Source organism: Notolabrus celidotus, chromosome 2 (genome assembly GCF_009762535.1).
Source record: "Notolabrus celidotus isolate fNotCel1 chromosome 2, fNotCel1.pri, whole genome shotgun sequence".
In the NCBI taxonomy this organism is placed as follows: domain Eukaryota; kingdom Metazoa; phylum Chordata; class Actinopteri; order Labriformes; family Labridae; genus Notolabrus; species Notolabrus celidotus.
In genome coordinates, this window is record NC_048273.1 from 17,540,583 (window position 1) to 17,562,176 (window position 21,594).

At 40.3% G+C, this 21,594-nt stretch overlaps 1 protein-coding gene and 1 long non-coding RNA gene across 2 annotated transcripts in view; one reads left to right on the forward strand and one right to left on the reverse strand.

The window, feature by feature from the left end:
• The window catches only part of agbl4 (ATP/GTP binding protein-like 4), a 318,584-nt gene that overhangs the window by 118,974 nt on the left and 178,016 nt on the right, over positions 1–21,594 (reverse strand). The window lies entirely within an intron of this gene.
• LOC117827274 lies at positions 2,542–9,748 on the forward strand. Its single transcript, XR_004634180.1, has 3 exons — positions 2,542–2,683; positions 9,043–9,181; positions 9,675–9,748. It is a non-coding gene; the product is annotated as an uncharacterized LOC117827274 (long non-coding RNA).

The window sequence follows — 21,594 nt, forward strand, 5'->3', positions numbered from 1 at the left end:
GCATAGCGAACAAACTGGCATGCATTTTCAAACACTTTAAGATGTCCCTGCAGGTAGCTAGTAAAACAAAAAGCTAAATCACTCGGCCTCGCCTAGACAGAGGGGAAGCAGGGAGAAAAAGGCAGGGCTGATAATTCCTTCAGAGGAGGAGAAGGGGGAATGTATCTGCATGTGGCTATCTCAGCAGAATACTAATGCAGCCGGTGGCTAGCTTTACCACACCCAGCCTCCCCTCTGGAGCCGGCTTAGCAGCCTTGTCTTACAGGCTGTAAAGCTGGGCGAAGAAGATGAAGACAAAAAAAGAAGACCAAAAAAACCCCACGAAAAACTGCTAATCTTGGAAATAAAAGAGCCGTTTCCACCCATGAATTATATTCATAAAACTGCATGGGCTTGAAGTACAGCACACTGTGAGTAAAAGTGACCAGCAAGGACAAAATAAAATCTCCACATGACACACTTACAGACACATGTACGCACAACTGCTCCCACACACACACTCACACTGGTGCATTACGGAGGTGCCAGCCCTCCGAGGTGCAGGTTAATTAAAATAAGATGACACCTCACCTCTTTACATATTTCCCTGTTTGGCTCTGCCCGTCTATGCAATCCCTCTTCTCTCTACCTCTCTTTCTCTTTCTCTCTGTTGGGCAGCGTGTGACCTTGCCTGAGACTGGAAAAGTCCTAGCTATTGATTTTAATTACTGCTGCTTGTCCCATCACAGCATTATAGTCATAGGCGGGAGAAAATAGCACTGTGGCTGCCTGGGAGGGCCTGAACTACAGGCTAAGACAAAGACTGCACCTGCCTTATAAGTACCACAGTTGTGGTTGCAAGTATAAAAAGCAAAAAGTCGTGCACACTTATGCACACAGACCCTTTGTTTTTTTTTTCATCCTGTCAAGCAGTGGCTGCCCCTGCTCCTGCTCAGCAGCTGGCAATTTGTTTTATCTAAATGGTGCCTCCCTGTGCCTCTCCTCCTGCCCATCTCTTGACGTGGTACAGTGCCATCGCTCCCAAACAGAATTATCACTGTGTGGGATAAGGAGTGGAAAAAAATGGAGCAGCTTCCCCCACAGATGATAACGCGCTCACACATGGTTTTACAATTCAGTGATCACAGACACACAAACAGGAATATGCAAAGAGTCACACACGGAAAAAAAAAAAAAAGAGGCAGCAAACGGGAGCCGTGCGTGAGCTACATCAAGGTCATTCTTTTGACAGCGAGCTGTGGGACAAGTTAACTGCGAGAGTGTCTCATCGCAGCCTCACAGAATAAATAGAAAGAAATACAAAGACCTCTGAATTACCAGACAAAGGCAGAGACAAAGGCTGACAAACAGAGACAGAGGCAAGTTAAGAGACAAAGTCAGGGAGAAATGGAGGAAAATAAAGAGACAAGGGGGGGGAGAGGGGTTTCATACAGCTAGCAGGCAGCCTTTAGCGAGGTGTCACTTTGCTTGCCGGGGCTTTTCTACCACTGAACCGATGGTAGCTACAAACTCCCGCTCTGATTTTGATGGCACCGGTGCCTCTGTGAAGTTTTGAGATGAAGGCTTATAAATTGGTAGCTTTCATACGGGCGACATCTCGTCTATATTCTCAAATCAATCAAGCATAGAGGACACGCCAATCACTGCTGCTCTGAGCACTCTCACAGACAAAGGAGAAAACATACAGGACAAAACTCACCAGGCCCGGACACACACACACACACACACACACATACACACACACACACACACACACTCATCTACTCCCTTTTATTTTCTATCTCACAGTTGTCTCTTCGAGCCTGTCAAACCTTCCTCCTGTCAACTGTTACGAAGGTTAAATGTCTTCCAATATGCCTGTACAGCTGTCAGGCTCCACAGATCCCCGCCTGCTCATTTAAAGACAAATAGTTAGTCCGTTTGGCAAACATCTCACATTGACTGACATATTTCTTTACTCCCCTCTGTGTTACTACGCCAATAATTGAAGAGGCAATATTTCCTGGCACTCTAAAATGATGCCAGATGTTAGATAGGCTCATTGTTTTTAAAACACGACCGTGTTGCTGTTGTTTTGCATACTAACTCAAGCAGAGACCGTCCTCCTGTATCATCTGAGGAGCGTTAAAATGTGTGGCTATGTATATTCATGTGCGGGGAAGTGAGGACATCTGTGTGTAAACATGACAGGATATATATTCTTGAGGCATCCATCTATCTTTTTTGAATGCAAATCAAGTTGCAACAAAGCTTTCTGGAGACAGTTACTAGGCAACCTGTTCTTTCTGTTTAGTTTGGGCTGCTGTTTATTGTATGTGTTGGAGCAGAGTGTTTATTAGCACTACATATACCAAACCATTAGTCAGAGCTCAACATTTAAAGCTAAATGACCCAAAATTGGGAGCAAAACTGAAGCTGTCCTGTCTGATCCCCAGACCAGAAAAATCTTGAAAACTTAGAAAACTAATACAAGTTATTCCTGTCCTGCCCTCAACTGACCAACAACGCTGCAGCCAGGCTTCTGACTAGTTCCAGGAGAGAGGTTGTGCTGTTTGTTTGACTTGACCTGCTCCAATATCACTGACCTCCTGAGGGCTTACACAACCTCCAGGCCCCTCAGATCATCTGACATGGGCCAGCTGGAAGTCCCTTGATGAAATCTTAAATTCAGAGGCTTTAACAGGTAAGGACCCAGGACTTTGGACCAGCCTCACTTCCCACATAAGATCTGCCTACCCTGCAACCCTTTCAAGTCCTGCTTCAAAATGTAGCTTTAAATGTTGGTGTTGGCTTGTATCTTGTTTTTCCCCCCTTTTTGAATTTGGTGTTGTCTGCTTCTCTACTATTCTTTGACTTTTTCCTGTGTTTGTTTTGGCTCATTTGTTGTTCCTTTTATGTCATCTACAGCACTTTAGTCAGTTGCTGCTGTTATTGAATATTTCCCCTCAATGTGTCTGTTAATTTGGACAAACCTCCATGGCTATAAAAGTGCAGGAGGAAGTTGGAGATTCTGATCAAGTGAGTGTCCACTATAGGTTGGCTGCAATAGCCAAGGAATCCCTATCAGAGCCCATATACATTTGTGTAAGGAAATTTGACTGACATCTGGGTGTGCCATAGCTGTTTCCAAGCAGCTATGGCCTTATCTCTTCCTCTTTGCCATTTTCTAAATTAGCTGAAAGATAGCTGGATGACGCATTTCCTCCATGGCCATTGCTACCATGACCGCCATTGTTGGGTGCCATTATTTGGTTTCATAACACTTCTAGAAACTAATGAGTGACAACACTGACACAACATCTATGTTTTATACAGTCCATGATTCTGATTTGGCTTTTGAAGTGCAGCATTGTAGAACAGACAGCCTAACATTAAACTTCATCTTTGTTTAGAGGTTAATCCTAACTTTCTGCAGCAGTAACCAAAGCTAATTATGTGTAATAACTTGAATTTAGCCCTCCTGTTATGTTGCAGGTCAAATTGACCCTTTTTAAAGTCTATTTTAGGCTATATATGGCTTCCAAACCAGCTAAATGCAACATAAAAATCTGGGCAGCATGTGACAGAAGGGGTGTCGTGTTAATTTATCAACATCACTTCATAAAAAATAAAAAATAAAGTAAAATAAAATAAACAAAAATCAATGTCATGTAAAACTATTGTATTTATATTTAGGGCTTTCCAATGTACATGAAAGAAAAAGTTTTAACATGAATTTAAATGAAAAACGATTGAGTTATCCTCATGGAACCATGGTCTGGGAATTAAAGAACACCAATGGACTAAATCTTGATTTAAATTGTTAGTAATGGAGTTAAAAACTAGATTTAAAAAAAATGTGTATTTGGATTTTTTTGGGGTTCTGACACTTTTGGATAATTGAATATGCCCCGGGTCAAATTGACCCAGGAACATTATTTCTGTTCCAGAGAAACGAACATAACAGGAGGGTTAATGCTACTGCTCGGGTCTCTAGCTAGCAGCACTGAGGTTCTGCAGGAAGCAATAACATGGGAAAATAATGGACTTTCCTATAACAAGAGAGCTGGGGGGGTTGCACGCCTGTGGAGACAACAGGCTGTTGGAAAGCCCCTCAGGTCAGGAACAAACCCTCTGATGAGGCAGCTACAATGTGACATGATAAGATGTTTCCACATGATGGCTTAATCAAAACTACCAATGCCAGTGTGATTTTATCAGGCTGCCTTTTTTCATAAAGTTATATTCATTACTGGTTAATTGAATTGATGAGTTTGTTCCCACTAACCTCTAATTTAAAGTTTAGCAGCTTGAATTATATCCAAGGTGAGTTATCCGAATGAAGTTGCTCAATATCAGATCCCACACCCCAAGCCCTCCACCTGAGTTCGGATTATGCAGTAGACATAAAAATGTGAAGCTATTTCCATAAAACTCTGAAAGCAGTCATAAATCTTTGAGCCTGATCTAAATAAAGCATGTTTCCTGTTCATAGGAGCATCTCAGTTTGCTCTGCTGATATGTTTAAAACAGAGGGAGGAGTTGTGTGTCTGCGTTTGTTTTTATTTGTGTATCGCTGGTGTTCTGTGCGGTTGTCTGCCCTTGTGTGTAAAAAATTCATCTCTTCCAGTAATTCATCTCTTTTTCATGTCACCTTCATCCCATCAAGCTCTCAGTCTAATTTACTGTCGAGCTGGAAAAAAACTTCTACTTCGGGTCTCTGATTTATTTAAAGTTCCTGACACTTTTAGACATTAGAAATAATTTCTTGATTGTCAGAGGAATAGTCTCAGCACTTTTTCCTCAGACACAATTTTTTTTAAGTTGTTGATCTTGAAATGGAAATAATCTACTGTACCACTCACCCCACTCGTTGAATAAGACCAAATTCTTATTATGTAAATGTGTGCAATATTAATTCACTACGCTTAAATCTTTGCTTCACTGTGCCCTCTATCACTAACTCCTAAGCTGGTCCACTCTAAATCAGTCAGAAGTGTGAGTGATGAACAACACTCATACTTTTACAAGGGCTACTTTTACCACCAGGTCTGGAAACAGTGGATGATTTACAGTAGCTGTTCTAACCTGTGTACCCTTAGAGAGTGGCTCTGAAGAAAAAACAAAACAGAAATCAACTCGTCTGACATTATTTTAACATATTCATCATTAAGTATTGAACAAAGTCTTTTATGTCAGCCTAAAGTTTATCTGAGGTTACATTCTGGGCACCTGATTAAAGCAGCTTTATGGGGTTTCTAAACCACAACTGCACAACATACTGCAGTAATTTATCATAAAATTAATTTATGTTGTAAAATAAATGGAGGTCAATATTCAAAAAAGGGGTTCACTCAAAGAAAAAGAAGCTCATGACTTTACCAATGAACAAAGTGACAGTGACTGCATGGACCAGTAGAGGGCTACAACTTTGAGTGAGACAGAGACTTACAGATCTCAATGTAGAATTATTTTAATTATTTTAATTATTATTTTAATCATTATTGTTTGATTCATTGCTTTAACATTTATTTATCTTATTTAATTATTTATTTATTTATTGTATTCTTCTGATCTTGTTAACTTATATTTACATTTTCTTTCCACTATTACTTATTTTATTAATTTTACTGTGTTGATTTTATTTTATTTTTAAGTATTTTATTTATAATAATGCCTTTTATAATTTTACCATCGCTGTTGTTTTCTGTCTCTCTGCTATTCTGTGAAGCACTTTGGGCTGCATGTTTTTTATGTATGAAAGAAGCTATATAAATAAAGTTGAGTTGAGTTGAGTGGTGCATTTTGAAATGAAATTAAACAGTATGAGACACATAGTATCTCGATTTCTTTATCTTTGTTTGAAAACTAAGCAGGGGGCACATGCAGAATATGCAGCTTGACCGTAGCAGGAAAGAGATAATAAAAGGCTAATTGATATGACTAACTTCTTATACTTGAACATAAAAATAGAATATCTCATATCAATCTGTTACAAGAGAACACAACTCTTGGTTTGATGTATCCTTACAAAACCCCTGGTCTGTGTTGTCAGCTTTTTCCAAATCAATCCTCAACTTCAGTGAGATAAAATAATAAAACAAACACGCCCCGGGTACATCCCAGAAGGGTCCAAGCTAGATTGAGCACGCTGGGCTCACTAGTGGCTAGCTCCCCTGCGTCTTGTGGGGCAGCAGGGCAATTAGTAGAAAGCAGATGATCACTGTGCCCTCGCCACTGTGGCGCCACCGGTCCCCTACGGGGCATCAGGGCAGGTGCACATCAGTGTGGGATAAAGGAGGAAACCACTATAAAAAATCAAACACGCACACACATACACTTGCTTACACACCACCACCACTCACCAGGGGCTTATCGCTGACATCATCATTTTATTACGTGTGTGTATGTGTGTGTGTGTGTGTGTGTGTGTGTGCCTAAGTTTAAGAGAGGAGAGAAGAGGGGCCATCCGTCAATAATTGTGTGATGCAGCATTTCCCAGAGTGCAACATTATACTCCCATCACATTATCTATGTGTTTGTGCGTGTGTATATGCGTGTGTGTGTGGTTTGAATAGACAGACTGGCGCCAGACTAAGACATAATAATAATGTTCCATATGAGACAAGACACACACACACTCATACACCACTACCAAGGTAGGGTGTGCATGTGTTTGGCACAGTTGGGCGGTGGTCATGTGATCTATAATAGATGTAACTCCAGTCCATTAGTGATGTTCTCTATATCAGAGCACAGGGATGAACCAGGCACTTCAAGACTCATTTCTCTCTCATCTATCATTTTCTTTACCTCATTTTTTTTGTTTATTTTTACATTGTGTTTTTTTGTTTTATGTAAAAAATACTGTAACCGTTCAGTGACCAATTCAGTTATTGTTTAGTCTAAAATCCATATGACTTTATAACAAGAACATTATTTTTTTGAGCAAATAAAGTCATGATAGTCTTTGTGTATAACTCAAGAATGTGATATTACAAAAGATAAACTATGATCTCACTGTTTTTGACACGCACACTGAGTCAAGCCAGAAACAATGGGAGAAGTGATCTAAGATCTAAGATCATGCGTGTGTGTGTGCGTGCGTGCGTGCGTGCGTGCGTGTGTGTGCGTGCGTGCGTGCGTGCGTGAGTGTGTGTGTATGAGGACCAAGGTCTCAGTGATGAGATCATTCTGTCTGGAAATGTACTCAGTGGAAGGTAATGCGGCACACATGACACATTCTGAAATCACTTTTTTATTCAATTCCACATGAGCTCACCTCCTGTACTCCATTAAGGTGATCAAAATGACCCCCTGTTGTGCGGATAAAAATCACCAACAGCTTGAATAATGCAATAATGAACTAAATGAAAAATAAATTATCCTTGAGTCACAATCAGTGCCGGTGAATTTTCAATATTGAGTCATATATGGCTTGGAGGTGATTAAAAGGGGGTTATAGTTTCACAATAATCACATAGGTTATGTTTTGGAGATTTATTACTGTACTGCCCCAAGCTTGTGTTTGTTCACAGGTTTCTCCTTTGTGAACTATGAAACACCTTTCTTTTTCTCTTTGTTTTTTTCTCTGTTTTTACTCGAAATATCAAATGAAGGTAACACGCCTTGGAAGTGGAACGATTCTTTCGGTTATCAAAATAACAGAAAAGACAAATACATTTTCAGTAAAAACCCTGACATGACACAGGCTTTACACAAAAAAAGATGATTTAACCTCTGGTTTCCAAGCAGTGTCTTAAGCCTGCATTCTTTCTAATGGCGAGCAGGGGGTGACTCCAATTGTAGGAAAAAGATGTAAGGTCGAATGGAAACTAAGAAACTAAAACTATTCTACTTGGCAGTTGATTTTTTAGCTCAGTTAACATCTTCCTAATGAGTTTATGGCCTCAAGCCCTGGCTTTGAGTTGTCTTCAATACAACAGGAAGTTCATTTTGGTAATAATCGAACCATTTAGGGAGCAACTGATGACGACACAGGATATGCAGTGTGGTGTAGCAAGATGCTACATAGGCATCAATGTGAATCCATCCTTGATATTGTTCCTAGAAATGAATGAATGAATGAATGAATGAATGAATGAATGAATGAATTAATGAATGAATTAATGAAAAACATAAATAAAAATAGAAAATGGTGTGGCCAAAACTGCAGAACTTTTGGCCTTAAAACGTTAACCCTCAAAACAATGGGTGACGATCATAGACGGTATAAAATATGGATGTAGTATCCGTGACGTTACCAATCTGTTTCTGAAGGGCTATTTTGAGGCCAATCGTCGACTCCCCCAGCCATATTTCTGCTGTTGAGCAATTGTGACGTAAAGAGGCGGGCTTTGAGCCTCCTAGCCAACAGCTACAGTTTTACCGCCTGTCAATCAAGTCAGCTGTGCCTCTCATTGGAAGACTCATAATCTCAATATCTTCAAAATTGCTGTGTTAGAAAGTAATCCAGACTACACTCGTCTTTTGTACCAGGCTGTAAACATGTTCATTTCTGCTGTAAAGATCGTCTTTTTTTGATTGGTGAATGTGGTTTCCGGTTCTTCCGGAGCCAGCCTCAAGCGGATCCTCAATGAACTGCAGCTTTTAGCACTTCCGCATTGGACTCATATTTTTAGACCGGAGGTTGCCACTTGGTTTCAACAGAATGGCCGAGTACATTTCTCTCATGGTCAACGACTGAAACAGGGTTATTCTGAGGCCACAGAAGTGGTCTTGTTGTGGTCTTGATCTTGTGTTTGTCACAAGATCAATACAACTGTACTTGTCTGGAGCACCAGTTTTAGCCGAGGGGTTAAATCGCAGGCCCCATGAACGGAGGCTACAGTCCTCAGCACACTTCCCACCTGCGGCTTTTTACCACATGCCATTCCACACTCTCTTTTCCAGTTTCTTACTCTATTCATTGTTCCATTTCACTCAATTAAGGCATAAAAAAGCCCCAAAATAAACTTAGGAAAAAAAATAGAATTGTACTTCTCTACAATCTCTGTCTCACTTCCTTCTCCTTCTCTCCTCCCTCTCTCCACCCTGCCTCAGTGTCCCTCCCTCCCTCTTCATCCTCCCTGAGGGCCCTGCTGGCCTTGGCACAGAGATGCCAGCCTGTCTGCCCGCATTTCCCTCGGCACGACGGTGGCAGCTGGGGGCCTGGCTGCCCTGTCTGCCTCCATACTCCCTGGTATATTGCACACACAAACACTCACACACAAACACGCTCTCCACTTTCACAGCTTGCAGGCAGACTGGTGTCGCCATGTGTGTGCCAGTGGTAGCAGCAACCAACAGGAAGGGAGGGTTGGTGGGAAGAAGGGGAGTGGGGGGTAGAGAGGGAACACGGTTGGGTGGCAGGAGGTGTGGGTGGATGGGCGCTCGGGCTCTCGGGCTCTCAGACAGCCAGATGCTGCCAATTAACTTCTCCGGCCGCCATGGGGCTGCAGGGGGGAAAGTCTGGCACCTGTACCATCCGACTCCCACCCAAACACACACTTACCCACACATAAACACACTCTTTGGTATGGCTTGTGTTGGAGATGATGGCCACATGCTACCTCTGAGCTTTGGAGACAAACACACACATCTGGATTACTGTAACTCATGAACTCTGTGACCTTTTACAAAGTGATCTTCTCTTCTTTTCTCTTTTCTTTCTTCCTCTTTTCCATTTCTGACAGGTGTGCAAAAGAAAAAGGGTCAATTCACAATATGTAGTAGCAAACACGTCTGCAAACACCAGGACAGCTGTGCAGGAGTGACTGCGACCTCCTGTATGTGAATATGACCCCAGGAAAAAAGCCTTTCTCCTCTCACTCTCTTTCATACACTCACTTTATATTTGTGTGTGAATATGTGTGCGTTTGTCTGTATGTGTTTGTGCTGTCGGGCTGTGTTGGTGATTACACTAGACAGAAGGAATTACAGGCTATTACAGAAGAGAGCCTGTGGCTGCAGCAGCCAGAGCTGCACTGCCCTTAAAGGCTTACGGCTCTCGAAAAGCTGTGCAGCCTATTATCCCCAACACAGCAAACAGCTGCCTGCTGAACATTGAATATATAAATACAGAGAACAAGCATGAATCTATGCTGTGATATAGTGCTTGGATTTTATAGTTCCATTTAAAATCCAAGAACTGCCCATATAGGGGAGAAAAAGAGCAAACCAGGCGTGGCCATCTGACTTTTACATTTACACTGGCAGATATATTATTTTGGATTTTTTAAATCCCGTGAACATATATGGAGAAATTAAACCATAAACACATTGAAAATATAGTCTACTTCTAAATCATTATTTATGACAAAATGTCATATGAAACCGAACCCATCAAGCTGTTGCCTGATATGGCTAACCCCTGTGTTCCACACAGTTCTACAGCTGTCCATTGACTATTAAAACACAACTAAATTGGTTTTAACTTCAAAGTGTGATCAACCTTAAAAACAAACTTTGAGTTGTTTTGGCATCACACTTACATTCTTTTCTTGACTAACCGATGAAAACTTGATGCTGAAATGAGTCAAAGTTTTGAAATCTTAACTTTTGAAGTTCTCCATGAAAATGGAAAATAATGGCATTTTAAAGCTCCTGTGAGAAACTTCCTATTTGTTTAAAAATGGAGCCCCCTGTGGATTAACTGATACCTCTTAACTTGTCCTGTGCAATAGTAAGTCATACTAATGTCATTCTGCTGTCTTTTGACAATTCAATGTTTCACTCACTGTTCTTCTTGCTGTGGGAAAAATAAAAACAGGCTTTGTTTTCACTGTAAATAGCCTGGTCTGACACCTACCTCCTTTCTCTTTTTGGCATTAAAAACTTCGTCAGAAATTGTCAGTCTTGCAGCTGTTGGTCTTGTTTGCTTTTGTGCGTCATAAAAAAAATCCCTTTTGATTTAAGCATGTTTCATAACCAGGTGAAAAATCAAAAGAGCTGTAATTGTTTAAAAGTGAGTGCCCTGGAGTTTGTCTTGATTTTTATAACTATGAATTCCAATCTAATCCACAACTCAAGACTTTTTTGAGTCCAGGAGGTGCTCCTTTCTCAGTTTATATTTAGTATTCCAATGCACTGATGGGCCCCATTATTACACCTCTTGACATCTCATTTATTACAAAGCACATAGGCACTATAACTAACTTGACTCTAGATGCATCAAATGTACTTTCACAATAGTGAAAATAGTCCCAATGAGGATTGATTAAGTTCAGTCAGTTCAACAAAATTAACATTGTCACCCTTTGAAGTCAGCACCACAATTACTAGTCAGCTAGACTAATAATCTATATCTTTATCATTGTAGGCCTGAAATGCCTGTCACAAGTTGTAATACAGCCACCTGTAGCTTGACAAGGCTGGAGCTAATGGTTGGTCTCTTCCATAATGCTAATGCCCTACTACCTAGGTGTAAACAAGCACAGAAGAGAGACAGCAACTCACAGCATGGCGAGGTTTGTGAGTATTTTGATCTAAGAAATGGAGATAAAGTTGTATGTAGGTTGTGTCAGGTGAAACTGGCATATAACTATTAAAACCTAGCAATGTGTGACCAGCACAGCATGTGGACGTACTATTTAGCTGGTCCACTTGCACAGAAGACGTAAAGGCTGGTAGTGCTAGCTTGAATAATATGACACACTCAGCATGCAAATTTAAAGCTGCTGTTGGTAGGAATGTTGTTAAAAACGTAACTTTTTTTCTGCTGGGTTTGGAGAAAGGGTCATAATGCCCATTGGTACTCATCGGTAAGTGGAGTAATTTGAGACTATTGTGAAATCTCTGCGTTTTCAAATGCCTTTGTATCAAGCAATGTGATTATTCCCCTCGTTCCCGTAATGACGGACCAATCATAGCTAATCTCCAATCCTCCGAGTCTGCAATCATTTGTGTTGAATGAATTTTTGTCAATTTTGACTGTTTTCTGATTGTTTTCTTATCTTTAGACTAGTCGGCTAGCTAGCACTAGACGTTGTTGTGAGCGGATGCAAAAACAAACAGGTAAATGTTAGAAATTCACCAAAAGCTAATGTACAGGATGATGATGTCTATAACCTCCAACTGGTTCCATCTTTATGCATGTAATGAAGATGCTCTATATTATTTTCTGCTCGCTAGTATGTTCATTTCCACTGACTTATTGATACTGTTAAAACTTTAAATCTCATGTAGCACTGATTTTAAAGCAAACACCTCTGACGGACTCAGAGGATTTCAGGCTCCCTTGATGTTTCTACAAATTGAAGAGTGGATTTGTGAAAAGTGTTTAGACATATAGTCCGATCAAAAAAGGAAATGGCAAAATATAAATGTTGTTTTTATTGTGATGACACTAATCCTCTTAGTATTCCCCACCATTTTCACACTTCCCTCTGCTGTACATTAAAACCATGCAGTGTGTTGTTGTGTGTACAGATTTTGTATTCTATAAACTTTGCTCCCACTGAATGCTTTGCCAAAAATGAAATTGCTTTCCAACCAGAGAAGCTGCATTTAACTGATCTATTACACTTAATCCAAATATATTAGTTCAAAAATATTGTTATGATGAAAATGCTTTAGGCTCAAATATGCAGTTACACTTTACAGATTGTATCAAAACAGATATCTTCTTCTGTGGTGACAACATCAGTCAATAGTGGATTTCACTCAGTGTGTGCCAGACAACAGGAAACTACTGTTTGTCTGTTCTGATCTGAGTGAAGGAATGATGAGTTCTTTATATTTATTTGCCATTATGTCTGAAGAGAATGTGTCACAGAGAGTGCTATGATGATTTATCAAAACATTTAATCTTAAGAGGATAGGATATGGAGATCATTGAATGAGGAACATATCTGCCTAACTCACATATCTCCTGGGTCTGCACACACAGGAAATCATTTTCTTTCCCAAAGTTTATCCTCCAAAATTCAATATTTGGCATTGCTAAACAAATAACAAGAGCTCCTGAGACATAGAAGTGAGAAAAGAAAGAGTCCGGGTGCTCCTGGGAAGATGATGGATGGGTAGCAGGGTGCGAGATCTGTCAATTTCTTGTCAATATGAGGTTCAAAGTCTGACAGAAGATAAATATTCTGCTCATGAAAGTCTTTCTGCAAACTAGAGAAAGTTGTTGATCTCATGCACACTGCGATATTTCATTGTTCTCTTATTCAATCATCGGTTTAGTCAGGTGTGAGTTAATGATGTTACCTATCAACAAATTAACAATGAAGGCCTCATCATAAGCAGTATACACACTCACACACACACACACACACACAGATAGTGAGCTGTGTCCATCAGGAGAACGTGTTCCCTCGCTGTTCTGAGTGACAGATGACTTGTCAGAGAGCTAAACGGGAGAATATTTTACTGCAGATTGAAAGAGGAGGAAAATTAGAGATGGGGAATAGCAGGAAAAAAAAGAAAGAAATTGCTCCATTACACCAGAGAGGTAAATCACTCGATGCACTGGAGATCACAGAGTGGCATTTACATTTACACACGTCCACACGCGTAGTCGCGTACATGTATGATCATGATTCACACTGTCTCTATCTGTAACTGAACTTGCTCTCTCTCTCTGTTTCACACATAGTGTTCACATAGATACGCGCACACACACATATCGTCAGAATCCCAGCACAAGAAAAGCTAAGAGGCTGGATCAATGATGGGCTCTGGTGATTAGCTTTAATTGAGGAAAAAGAGCTATGGGAACAAAGAAACATTATGACCTTTTCCCTGTCTGCACACACGGCTCGCTAATAAGACACATTCACATAATATCATACTGACCAGAAATGTCTAACTACATCAAAAACACCTTCTCATAGAAACAGTATGCAAATAGATGGCACAGAGAGAAAAACAAACCCCGCAGATAATTGACTATCCTTGCCATGTTTTTGTGCGTGAATGGCAATTTTCACCCGCCTGTCGAGCGCATGCTGATTATTCTATCAGACAAAAAAGATTGGCAGCGGTGCTACGGAATGACCTGTCTCGCTTTCTTGTCTCTCTTATTTCTCGCTCTTTCTACATCCTCACCGTCTCCCTGCCACTGCGTGTCAGTTTGTGACTCAGTCAAATACCACTTGTCAGGAGAGCAATGTTTGGATTGACATGAGATAAGAACACACCAACTAGACAGTAATATGTTATTCCTTACCGCTGCTGGACAGGATATAAGACGGGGATGTACAGGTAATGTGGGTGTGTGTGTGTTGGATAATATGAAGGCCTCTATTTAACAAAGATAGGAATAATCCACATGCAAAACAGATTAGTGCAAATATAGGGGATGTACTTGTCACATACTGTACGTCTTTGGGCGATATATCCCTCAAAGGACAGCTACATATGTAATAAAACTGCAGTGGTAATAACTTGATTCTGATTGGTCTTTAAATAGCAACACTTTATAACAAGTGTCTGTTGTTTCTCAACAGCAGACCGTTCTTATAGAATCACAACGTTGCCAGGATGCGGCTCTGATCACAGACTGGTGGATTATCTGTAGTCATATCATGGCGCAAAAATAAGTCTGATTCATATGTTTTTCATTGGAAACCCATGAAAAGAGTTTAATGCAGCAGAGAAAGGGCAGAAGAGTTTAAAGACACAGGCACTGTGGAGTAAAACAGAGAAATACAAAAATTTGAAGATGGTGCATGAAGTAAACACTTAGCAGACCCTTTTAGTCTTGACTCGTTACTTTGTTTATCATGTCTTGTCCTTTGCTGTTTGTTTGAGAATAAGGAGGCTGACTCACTCACTGTAAACCCAGTCCCTTCAGGTACAATGATAGTAGCATTTAACATTGAATCATAATCAGCATGATCATGAATAAGGAGCCATATGTCAGAGGAGAAAGTGGTGAAGGTGTGGTGAGAAGTACAAGTCTCAACTCATTAAGCTAAGCACAGCAAAGTTTGTCTTTTAAAGAAATTGAATGTTAAGTTGCTTTTTTGGGGTACCACAAGACTGAGAGTCTGAAAGTTCAACTGATCAATATAATAAAGCAGAGTCCTGAGTCCTGAGAGGAGCTCACATCTTTTGGTCAGAGGTTCATTTGAAAAGACGACTATTCTGAGGATTGATGCTTCATGTCTTTTTTACCATGGTAACAAAATAAAAGGGAGAAGAAAAGCAAGGTCCTTGCAAATTTACACCAAGACAAATCCTAACTCTTCAGGGTGAACATTTAAGGCTACCGATGAAATCTCATTGCTGCCCTTTGTATGTTCTGGGACACTTCCGTATGGTGCTTGATGCTCTGCTTTGTTGACCAAAACACATTCAGATGCACAGAGAGTGAAAATCTAGTCAAACAATGAAATTGCAGAGACAAATAAAGATGATTACAACAAACATTGAAGCCATGAGACTATGTAGATTCAACAATAACACCAAGGAGTAATGGTACCAGAGTATGGATGGATATGCTCATGATAACAAAGTTAAACTCAATATGTGAATCTGCTGTAGCCTTCACAATGTGAGCACTCTTGAGGACTCACCTTAAGGCTGAAAACCCCATGTGACTTCCAAGACTTGTGTCTGGTGTTTAAGCATAGACTGCTCTTTCTCCATGATCCTATTCTTTGTCTACATCTCACATTAGGTTTTGTCTATTGTATTTTCACATTCAACACAAAGGCTTAAGTTGTAGTTGTATACTGTCTTAAAGGCATTTTCAAATCGGTCTTGCACAAAAGGTGAATAAATCAAATGTATGAATGTGGGTATTAAAAATGCTGTCCTGCTACTTTAAAGGTGACATATCATGCTTTTTTCATCAATATATATTGGTCTAAGAGGTCCCCAAAACATGTCTTTAAAGTTTATGCTCAAAAAAACACCCTGAAATCAGATGTTGGCATGCCTGTAAAGCCCTCTTCTTCAGCCCTCCTCAGAACAGTCTGTTTTCTCTCTGACCACGCCCCCTCAGGAAGTGGATGTGCCCTCGGCTCTCCAGGACGTTGATCTAATGTTTACATGTTGGCTGAATATACACGGCTGCTCACAGATCGCGTTACTTCAACCCTCTGAATCTGATCCAGAATCTGATCCTGACGGAGAGGCGCCTGCAGCAGGGCCTTTCTGAACGATTGGTCACAGATTTAGTGTTTCTTGTTGTTTTATTTATCAGTATGCCGACGTGTGTCTTGGTACACAGCTACGAACATGTAGCTATGTGGCTATGCTAACTAGCGCTAGCACTCATCCATGATAAATAAAAATCATCCACTAGATCTTCAAATCTGCAGACGTGGGGAGTAAAACCGACCTTTGTGTTTATTAAGACAGCCCACAACTAGCATGCCTCCCTCCTAAGCTCCTTGTTAGCACACACGTGTGCAGGTAATGAAAAGCGGAGGAGTGTTGAATTGTATTTTATACAGTCTATGGGCTGAACAAGCTCCGAGCTCTGACTCCGTGACAGACCGGATATTGTTGTTACGTAACAAAAACACGGAAGTCTGAAACGGCTCGTTTCACACACATTTACAGAAAGGTGTAGAAATCAAAACAGGGCAGAATGGATTTTTTTCATTCTCGGGGGGTTTGTCAACATGTCAGGGACACATATTTCAGGTAGAGAAGCATTAAAAAGTCGATTTTGCATGATATGTCACCTTTAAAAGCAAAGCCAAGTCTAGACCGGAGTTCTGCCTGGTGTAACAGAAGCCTTTAAAAGATGAGCAAGGGAAAAAGTTGTTGGTGACTGCCTACTTTTCATTTCCTTTCAAGGGCAAAGGAGCAGAAATCCCTCAAAACAACTGCAACATCCAGTGTTGTCTTCTTTTTTGAAAAGATCAAAAGACAACAACATGTTATGTTATGGCCGACAGCTAGAGGAAAAAAGGACAAAGTAAAAGGCAGGTTAAAACAGTCCTGAAATGTTTAAAGAAGGGTTGCAGGATATTCATTTTTCCAGCCGATAGAAAAATTACATGCCTCTGAAAGATAACTGATAATTTCACCTTTTTTCTTTTTTAAATAGTAGTCCATAACCTGTAGTTAATGTGCACACGAGGGTAAGAAAGGCTAAAACGTGGTGAGCAAAGATGGATAATTTATTTTGTTGTGGCTCTCTGGACACTTTTAAAATGAATATGCAGATTGCATTCACAATGTGCTTCCTGAAACCGTAAATAAAAACTTTTTAAAACTCATTCCATGCTTTGCAGTTGTTGTTTTTTTTAAAGGCTTCTGCCAACCTCTATCTAATGTTTACTCAAGTATGGGAATCTCAGTTAAGGTAAACAGATGGTATGTGACTCATTGCCACTAATGGGTTTTCCTCATGAGTGCAGAAAGGCACCATCAGGACCTTTACGACATCAAATCACGACTCTTAAATATATATAGAAATCTCCTGCACCTAGATATCTGACCCATATAAAGAAACCCACTAGTGTTTAACCCCACAGTTTAGGTAAAGGAGATTGACCTACTGGATGTGGTGCCTTATTCAAAGTTGCACAAAAGCAGAGACTGAACTCTACAAAGATGAGATTCCAATGACAGTTCTTCCTGCAGTAATCAACTGGGTGCCAGGAAAGGGTTAATGTGAATCCAGCCCCCACTGCTCTGAGTAAAAACATGCATTTGTAGCGTTTGTTCCCCAGTTTTCATTTTGCTCCCTAACAAACTCTCCCCCACACTTACACACACACCGAAACACACACTGCAAACACAAAGCGATTATCACCAAAGGTACGTACGGCTGCTTGTAGCTGTTCCCACAGGGAAACGAGCTGTACGCCTTCTCCACTCTCATTTTTCATTGTCTGCTTATGATGCCCCGTGTGTGCACACTGACTTTCATTTAACCCCTTGCAACACACTCCCAAACACACACTCACATGCATGTATGATGCCTCCTTTCTGTCTTCATCTCTTTTTCCTCCCTCTCTTTTTCACACACACTCATGTGCAAAGCATCTCCCTGCATTTGAGTTTTATTGCAGTGTCAAAAGAAGCTGTAGAGCTGTGTTACCCTCCACATGCTGCAGCCACACAGTGAGGCCACAGTGATATTTTCCAACTGCTGCTCTTTCTCTTGTCCAACGCATATGGCTCAAAGATAAAAAAGAGAACAAAGGCGTTATAACATCCTGGTCGGGGAAAAAAATCAGACGAGTATTGTATATTTCAGTGAGCATTAAAGGATTTTCTTTTCCTTTCTTTTGTGTAGCTGCCCAAAGGTGACAGAAACATTTTCACTGTTATTATGTATTAAACATTTTAGAAAGTGCAGGTAATTGCTGACAACCTCCAAGGCGGCAGGTGATTTCTTACTGGGTCACACTACCATCTAAATGCTGCTTGTATCCAGCATTACTTAAAGCAGAGAACGATCACCTTTTTGCTGCAAAATACCAACACATCTCATTTTGATATTCTTAAATGTCTGTTTTTGCTTGGAGACATGCAGTCCAACTCATCTTCTCCAGAGTGGGTCAAGTTCTTACCCTTTGACCTCTAACTGCTCTATTAGCAGTGTTTTTGAACATCTATGGTCTTATCTAATTTGTTTTTCCTCATTGCTTTGATCATTGTTGTTGTGGGGAAGGTTCTGCGCAAAACTAGTTAATAATGAATTTATGAAGAAACGTGTGGCAAATATCTGGAAAAAAAAAGGTTCAAAGCTGCAGATAATTTTTTCTAAATAAAACATCAGATGTGTTTGATGTCACTATCAGTCTGGTGGTTGATACACCACTTATATATCAGAGAAGCTATACTACGGATTTCTGTGAAATTTTGTGTAGATGTTCATGATTCAAAAAGTATGACTCATGGCTCTGACATATTGCACTGCTGATGTAACTTCGAGGCACACTCACAAGTGGTCTCCCTGGAGGAGCCTCGAGACTGACATCACACCCCTCCCATTAACAACAAACACGCATTTAATTACTGATAAAACAGTAAAGATCCCTCAGGATGGTACAGTCTACAGCAGAGCAGATTCTTGTGTTGATTTGAAGCAGACACTGATCATTATATCAAGTTTCATGACTTTTTGCTAGTATTAGTTTTGTTTTCTCTTGCTGTTATTCCTCTACTCTGCTAATCTGGTAAAGTATACAACAGGAGCCCACATTAGTCAACCAATCCTCTTTGTCCTCAGGGGTAGAATGAATCAGAAGGTCTAAAACCCAGCTCTTATTGAATATTTAGAACTGAATATTGAATGCTGTTGAATGTTGAACGATATTGTTGACTTGAATTATTTGTTGTGATTAGCTGTGGCTACATTATCTTTAAGAAAAAACAATGGCACTTCTTCTGGCACTAGATGGCAGAGCCTGTGACCAATCAACTAGAAGCACTTTGCCGCACTTACTAAGGTTTTTCCCTCCAGTCTAAATTCTTGCTTGTGTTGTACGTCACTTTGGACAAAAGTGTCTGCTAAATGAAATTGTAGAATTGTAGAACCAAGCTGTCAATCATCACATCACATCCTCACATCACATCCTCTCTTTTAACATTGAAAAATGATTTCAAACTAAACTGGAAAAAATGCTTGCACATAAAACAGAAAACAACTTGATAATAACTAGTATTTAGATTTTATAATTTGACCCATGTTCCATCTGTTAAAATGGAAGGAAAAAGCTCAGAAAGGCTTAATTTCAGGGGAGCTGTTAAGTTGTCCATGTTTTATACACTCTACGTTTAAGTTCCATTGCTCTGATTTGTGGGGACATCCATATGTATTCTTTCACTTCATGTCTCACGACCTGTTAAAAACTGAAACCCTACATCATCTGGCAAAGTTTTTCTTCCACAGATTTTCTTGGTTCAACTTTTCCTCTAGAGATAGGTCCATTAATTTGTCAAGCATTTTGGTTTATGGTCAATCTAGTGACTTAATTAATGACATCATCATAAGTCTCAACTTTTTCTTATACTCATAGTTTGATGTGAAAAAAAAGTACCTGCTCAAAGGCTGTTAGTGTTGTTATCGTAGCGTTACAGGCTTGTGAGTAGGCCAGTATCTTACCTCAGCTGTGTCTACTGTAAGTACAGCCTCACATCACCGCTAGCATTGCTGTAGGCTCTTAGTCTTTTCTAAATGTGGAGTGCTACCAGCAGTCTTAATTTTATCTTGGCAATGATTCTTCCACTTTTACAGCACTTACCTCTCATGATTGGATTAAGAGATACAAACAGCCAGTACAATAATGAGCTATGGCTGGCTTTCTACTGCAGCGGGGAAAGATCTCTCCAACAGCACACTCTTTGTTAGCTATGCTGAGTGATGTGCAGTTAAAAACAGGTTTTACTGAATCATGTTCATTGAATTGCCTTCAATAACAAAAAAAGAATCACAAATATACAAATAGCAGGGTTGAAGACAGACTAATGTTATACCGCTAATTCAATAATTGTTACCTTTAATTTGATAAGTTACAGATTGCATCTACCACATTCGATTCGAGAGGATCAAGAAAAATAAAAGAGCTTCCTTTTAAATCAAGTCTATTTTTGACCATTTCAAAAGATAATATTATGTCCCTCTGTGCTAACTGCACTTTTCCGAGCTGCTTAATGAATATTTAAGGCCCCACTCCAATAATTAATCAAGTCAAAAGTACAAATAAAAATCTAGATCCGAGTTAGAGCTCAGGGTTCAGTGCCTGCGGGAGAGTTTGCACTTACACCACACCTGCTCCGCTGCCCTTTTCTGTCATCATGATCCGAATGTGTTAACATTTACTGGTGTGTGTTTGCAGTGTGTACGTGGGCGAATGTGCGTCTGCATGTGTGCATTGATTGATGCCTTCCAGGGCAGTAGCGTGATTGAAACACCTCCTCACCATAAAGCTGTCGTGCGTGTGATGGAGTCGCAGGGTCATTTTATGCATCACACCTGTCCCCTTCCTCCCCACGCTGACACGCAATCAAATAGGAAAATGGGCATATATGTTTCCCTGGCCTTGAAAAGGGTTGTGTGGAGGGGTGTCTTTGTGCGTGTGTATATATATGTGTGTGTGTGTGTGTGTGTGTGTGTGTGTGTGTGTGTGTGTGTGTGTGTGTGTGTGTGTGTGTGTGTGTGTGTTAAAAAGTTGTGATTTGTGTGTGAGTGGGAGAAATAAAGCAAGACAAATAGAAATAAAAGATTACAAAAATGTCAGTCAAATAGGCCTTCTGTATATGGACCATGGCGTACTATTTGGGTACAGCATATGATCTGCTTATTTTGGGAGTAAAAACGTTTCAGATTACACTATTTCCCCACAAACGCACACACACAGTAGTGGAAAGAAAGCAGATGTATTCAAGTATTATCTGCAAAGACTTCCTCATCTATTGCAAATACAATATTTCATACAAACAATCATTGAAAACTTGATAAGTAGAAGATTAAGCAGTCACCTTGAGTCATTTCCTGCACTCCAAAATGGTTTATTGTTGGAAGTGTTCGACCAGTAGATGACCATCCAACATGGGCTATCTCTTATCTACACAAATATGTTCCCAAAGTCAGTGCTTCAGATGCTCCTGCACCACACTCGATAACAATTGGGTCATCTAGAAAAACGTACCAGAGAAGTGTGTCTTTTCCACTCTGCTGCGGCCAAGACACACCTGATG